Raw genomic sequence first — 6,285 nt, forward strand, 5'->3', positions numbered from 1 at the left:
GGCTCCCAGAGGACGAGCAAGAGTGTCCTAAAATCACCTGCAAACAGAAAGCTAGTGAGCTAGGCAAAACATTCAGGGAAACCCACTCACATTTCTTAAAAGAGTGTGTGGTAGCCAAAAGAGTGTGGCAGGGAGTAAGCAAGCTGTTAGAGTGGCTTGATTTGGAAAAACAGACTTGGGAAGAACTAACCTCGGGTTTGAGCGATAGAACCTCCTTTCGAGGTCCCAGAAAGAAACCTTCAAGGAAACGGGACGGAACAGGTGCCCTCATACTAGGGAATTGGAATGTTCCCCTTCTCGTAATCAGGTTAGTAAACCTGTATGTCATTTATGCAATGCTCCTGCATAGGAATAGGGAGGGAAGACGCGGCCAAGAGGTTCACGCAGATGAGACAGTAAATCTCTTCTGGAAAAGTTTGTATGGTTATGTGCAAAAAGACAAGAGTATCTCTTCTAAACAGCAATGGGACAAATTATGGAAATGGACATTGGACGTAACCCCCCCACCCCCGATTACCTGATGTGCCTTGAAATCCCCCACCCCCGAGTTACAGTACTACCTGCATATACTTCATAACCTTGTGGGTTTCCAAATCCTTGTGTGTAAATCTTTGTGGATATATCATGTACAAACAACCACTTTGTATATAATTGTGCTTTGGCAACATACTGTATGCTTTGGTAGTTTGTTGGTTCAATAAAAAAAATCTTGTCCTATCTTGGAGATGCTGCCAGGGAGGAAACTTGAAACCTTCTGCTCTTCCCAGAGCGGCTCCATCCCTTAAGGGGGATAACTTACAGTGCTCGCACATCAAGTCTCCCATTCATATGCTACCAGGGCAGACCCTGCTTAGCTAAGGGAATAAGTCATGCTTGCTACCACAAGACCAGCTCTCCTCTCTCTCTGGATTTGTTCTATGTGGTGATCTTTGATTGTAATAAACTGAATTGAACAAGTGTGCTGCAGCTGCACACTGTGTCCCAAGAGCATGCCCACAAGCCTCATCCTGGCACGGACATGCTCAGAAGCCTCATCCCCACACTGAACATTTGTCTGCAGAGGGTGAGGCTTCTGAGCCTCACTGCTGGGCAGAGCTTGTAGTTGTGCTCTTGTGATGTACACAGGTACAGTGTTCCTTCTTTAACCTCTGAAGAGGCTATGATGTAGGAGCATTCTAAGGGGGGCTTTTTGGGAAAATGGCAGTCCCCTGCCACCAATGCATAAAGCAAGGGTTATGTGTTCCTGCCTATCATATAATTGTTATGATCCTTTTGTTTTCAATTATTTTTCTTAATTTATAGCATTGCTTGTGCAATTTTATTTTCATAGTAAAGTATCAATTATATAAATAAGTGAACAAATGAATATGAGTTCCATCAGAATGTAACCAGTATATCTTCTCAGGCACATTGAAGCATTATGTTACATGTTATATGTAATGTTGTTATGTCACGTCACGCTCCAATGTAATTGAAGGCATGGAGTCAACTCAAACCTGAACTCAAAAACTGATTCACAGAGGGGGCTTTTTTCCCCTTCAGTAAACTAGAACTGAACTGAACCTAAAATCTCTTGGTTGTCTTCAACCTTAAATAGAACTAAGCAAGATGGTAACCAGTTCAATAATAATATAAAATAATGAGATTCTTTCAAGAGTTAGTGCTCCAGTTTGATTTTACAGTGAGCCTTCTGGCAGGGGTGGGGAGGTGGGAGAGAGAGAGAGGAGCAAGAAATTGTTAAGCAGAGCTACTATTGGTCTTAAACAGGGCAAGTATTTCTCTTATTTGCTAAGTTAGTGAAGCTTTTTGAAAGTAAAGTTAAAGCCCTGAGGAACTGGGATAGGAGAGATGATATATTAAAAAGGAAGGAAGGCTGTGAGACTGAACAGGAAATGAAAGGAAGCTTAATTTGAAAGATTGTATGCATGGTATTGTTTAGTAGTTTTAACCTGATTAATAATATAATCATGTTTAATTCTGCCTGAGGCCTCTGTGGATGGCTGGGCCTACAGCCTTTTCCCTCTGGCCACTAGGTGATGAGAATTTCCTCCCAGAATAGAATTGTTGCATACTACTTGCTCGATTATTTATTAGGTTTGCAGTTTCGTGATTCAGAAGCCATTTACTTGCTTCTCCCCATCCAGAGCCTCTGGATGGGGTGGTTTATAAACGTACTAAATAAATAGATAAATGATATAGATATAGATAGAGAGAGTTTTATGATGTAAGTAAGGGGGAAAGCACAGTTCCTTAGCATTCACTCCCTTCGACAGAACTGTCATAATGGAACTCTGTTGTGGTATGAGTGTAGGCAAGGCTGATTCAAAATTTGAGAGAGCTTTGGGCACCGTACCTTCTTGAGCCCCCTCCTATATTATGACTCCTTATGTGGGGCCCTAGCAGGCTTACCAAGTGGCAGGCAGTGCTGCTGTTGTGCAGTCACAGCAGTGACAACAATGGCAACAGCATTCTTTCAGTGCTGCTCTTGGCAGAGCATGGTCTTTGGCACTACTGCCACATGGCAGAGCATGGTCTAAGGGCACACAATACAACCTCCTTGTTAAAACTCAGCAGGTCTTTGTGTGGTCAGTGCCTGGATGGGAGACCCCATGTGTGCCATTTCTGAGTATGGGCCATAGCTCAGTAGCAGGGCAGCTCAGTAGCAGAGCATCTGCTTTGCATGCAGAAGGCTCCATATTCAGCCCCTGGCATCTCCAGTAGGGCTGGGAAAGACTTCTACCTGAAACCTTGGAGAAGCCGCTGCCAGTCAGTGTAGACAATACTGAGCTAGATGGACCAATGGTCTGACTCACTATAAGGCAGCTTCTTGTGTTCCTATGTTCCTTCTCAGCACTGGCAGAGTTGCCAGAACCTAAGGGGTATACTCGTGGGTCAAATGGGCCGTAAGCCAGAATTTGGCTTTTTTAAAGCCAAATCTGGCCACCTAGGGCTGGAGGTGCCATTTTAATTATTCCGCAATGTCCCAGTCCCTGATGTAACCCCACTCCAGAGCAACAGTATGTCAAGAAGTAGGATACTTTAGGAAATTATTAAGGCACCTCCAGCTGCATGTGCTGCGAGTAGCACCACTGATTGTCATGTTCTGTCACCCATGAGGCCAGAACATGGCAGGCTGCAGGACCTTGGAGAGGTACAAAGGAGCAATTTGGCTCAACATCAGTTAGAGGCAGGTTGAGTCCAGAAGTATCTCTGAGACTAAACCTCCTGTGCCCTGCCTGGAGAATGGAAGCCTTCTGGAGTCTGGCACTTCTCTCTATCGGCTCCTTCCATGCTTGTTGCCATCGCTGGCATGAAGATATTAGAGGGCATGATGAGACAATGAGCTTAGGTTCTGGGGTGCTGCCCCGGAAAGCCCAGGACCTGAGGGAGCTTCCTTGGGAGACTCCAGCTGAAGGCCTTTTCAGGTTGTGTCTGTTGTCAAGATCCAAACTGGGGCTAGTGCTCGTCCTTCTTCCTCAGTGGCTTGGTTAGCTGGCATTGGAAGCAAGCAGCAATGGCACTATTCTCAGTGCCAGGGTGGCTGGAAGTGCCATTTTAATTTCCCCATGATGCCCTGGCCCCCAATACAGCATCACCAAGAAGGATTTCCCATTGACGGTGCAGGCATCAGCAGCAGTAGAACTTCCTGGCATCTGGGGCCCCATCATTTGCCAGAGGGAGCCATGTGCTTGACATGGTATAGTGGAAGGGGAAATTAAAACAGCAAAATGATTTTTTCAGACATATTTAAATCCATTATGGATTTGATATTATTCTGCATGAAATGTATCTACACCACTGTTCCCTCTAAGGCGTGCGTACGCTCACAGGTTTTTGGATGTCCACTCAGTTCATTTTAGATCCTGCTCAGGTTGAATCAGGAAGACCCCATTCTGAATGCAGGTGTGCACACACTGTCTTGGTTCTGCCGCCCAGAACAAAATTCATTCCTCACACAGATGAAACAAAATTAGAGGGACCACTGATTTACACCCATTAAAAACTAATTCAAAATGTCTGAACTGGTTACTGAACCATTTTTTAAAATTAATGTCTGAACCCAAGAGTTAATAAATTGTTCAAACTAGAATGAATGGTGTCTACTTTCCACTTCTTTTAACATGGTGGCTTTTACCTAGGGTCTCTTTCCATGCAGGGATGTGCACAGAACAGGATTTGTGTTCTGTTCTGAGCTTGAAAAGGAATGCAAATGGCCAGAATATTCCAGGTTTCTCTAAAGGTAGTGTTTCCATGTGAACAATATTTGCGTGGAGAAAAGCTAAGGTCATTCAGCTGTATCACATTGATCTTACTAAATAGAGTAACAAGTCCTTGCAAAATGTATCTGCTTTAGGAAACTAATTGTTCTATGGTGAATATCGTTCCTTCTCACAAGGAGAAGTTGAAGCCCCTGTTTTGTGACTGTCTATAGAAAACATCAACAGTGCAGAAACTGATTCTTCTATATAAATATATATATCTCTTAAAGCTATTGAACAGTTGAAGGAAAAATGTTCTTACTGCTTTCACTAGTATAATGATGCTGATGTATAGTTTTTAATGGCAGGATTGCTGCTTCATGCCAACCTCCTTCCCTCAGCCAAAACACAAAATGCTCACCAAAAGCATTTCAGGAACCAAACTTGACTGTATTGTAAGCATGTGATTGGCTGCTTGGTGTGTGTGTGTGTGTGTGTTTGTGTGTGTGTGTGTGTGTGCGCGCGCGCGCGCACGTGTCTGTGTCTGTGTCTATGTGTGCATATTGAAGGGTGTCTTTTTGATCTGTTTTTTGTGAAATAGCAACCATTGGGATCTGATCTTGATCAGAATGACACTGTCAGACCAGAGGAGCTTTAATCCTTTGCCCCTGCTACAGTTCTGATCTGGATTATTGTTCATCATCCCCCTTTACCTGCTATATGCTTTGTGTGGAAAGCTCCTTTGGTGTCAATAGGAGCTTCACATCTGGGGCAAATGGAAGGCATGGGGGATAATTTAGATCAGAACCATGGCCGGGGGGGGGGGAGTTAAAGACCTTCCACTACGCTGCAATTCTGATCCAGATTCCCTCCTGCACAGCTAGTATTTATTGAGGAAACAAACATGCACAGGCCAATTTTGTGCTTAAAGTAATGTCCAATTTGACCCCAGGGTCATTCTTAGTACGCTTGTAACAAAAATAATCACACAATAAAATTTTCAAGTGTACTTTTAATCACTGTGCTTTTATTTACCGAGTATGAAATGATAATACTATTAGTTGAACTGGAGAATTGGATATCCCTGCTGGGTTTTATGGTAGTATAATGCATCATAATAGTCATTTAGAGAGTTAATCTCAGACCTGCAACATCTATTAAATGAAAATTAATTGAAGCTCTCACCTCCAAAAACCCGTGCCACAATAAATTAAAAGTGACCAAGGGCTCTTGGTAACTTTTGCTACTATCCGTTCAAAGCTGTTCCACACACCACACAACAAGAAACCCAGATTTACCACAAAGCATATACACAATAGAGAACAGCAGCCAGTCCCAATATCTGTCAAATGTACCTGCATGACACATGCTGTAAGATTCTAGAGGTGCCCAGGAAAAGCCGGAGAAGTATTTATAGTAAAAAAATAATAATGTTTCTGAACATTGGTTGCAATAAGTCTTTAGAGCGAACCCTACCAGAATATTACATGGTGCCAAACAGACTTATGTGGAGTAAGTTTTGAGTCCTGAACAGAATTTGGACTGAAATTGCTCCAGCTTTTGGCATGTTAGAGCCATTAGGGAAACATGGAATGGACCTCCAAATATTACACATGTGTTTTCAAACCCCTGCTTGTCACAAAAATAGAGTCCTGTGGCACCAGAAAGACTAACAGATCAGTTACTCTAGTATCTCTAAGCCCTCAGCATTCCATAGGTTGTTCACAGTTCTTTTTCTTTTAATTTATAAATTTATATTTCTTTGAGTATGTAGGATGCCCATCAAGCTCATAGAAACCACTACCTTGTTAGTGAGTTTGCTGTTCTAACAAAATGATTCAGTCTATTCTGTTCAGGTGCTGCCATAATCTCTCCAAGGCAGTGATCAGGGATGCTCCAGATCTTGGAGCGCTTCCAGGACAACAGATCAGGACCACAGTCAGAGATGATCACAAGGATTCAGAGCTGGGAATTCCGCAAAAGGGGAAGTTGCTCCAGCGGTGGCTCTTGGCAAACTACTGGGTTTTGTAACCTGCTACTCAGACAAGGGAGCTTGGCCTTGCCCCTTTCAAAATCAACCTTTGGT

The sequence above is a fragment of the Hemicordylus capensis genome, chromosome 5 (genome assembly GCF_027244095.1).
Source record: "Hemicordylus capensis ecotype Gifberg chromosome 5, rHemCap1.1.pri, whole genome shotgun sequence".
NCBI lineage: Eukaryota > Metazoa > Chordata > Lepidosauria > Squamata > Cordylidae > Hemicordylus > Hemicordylus capensis.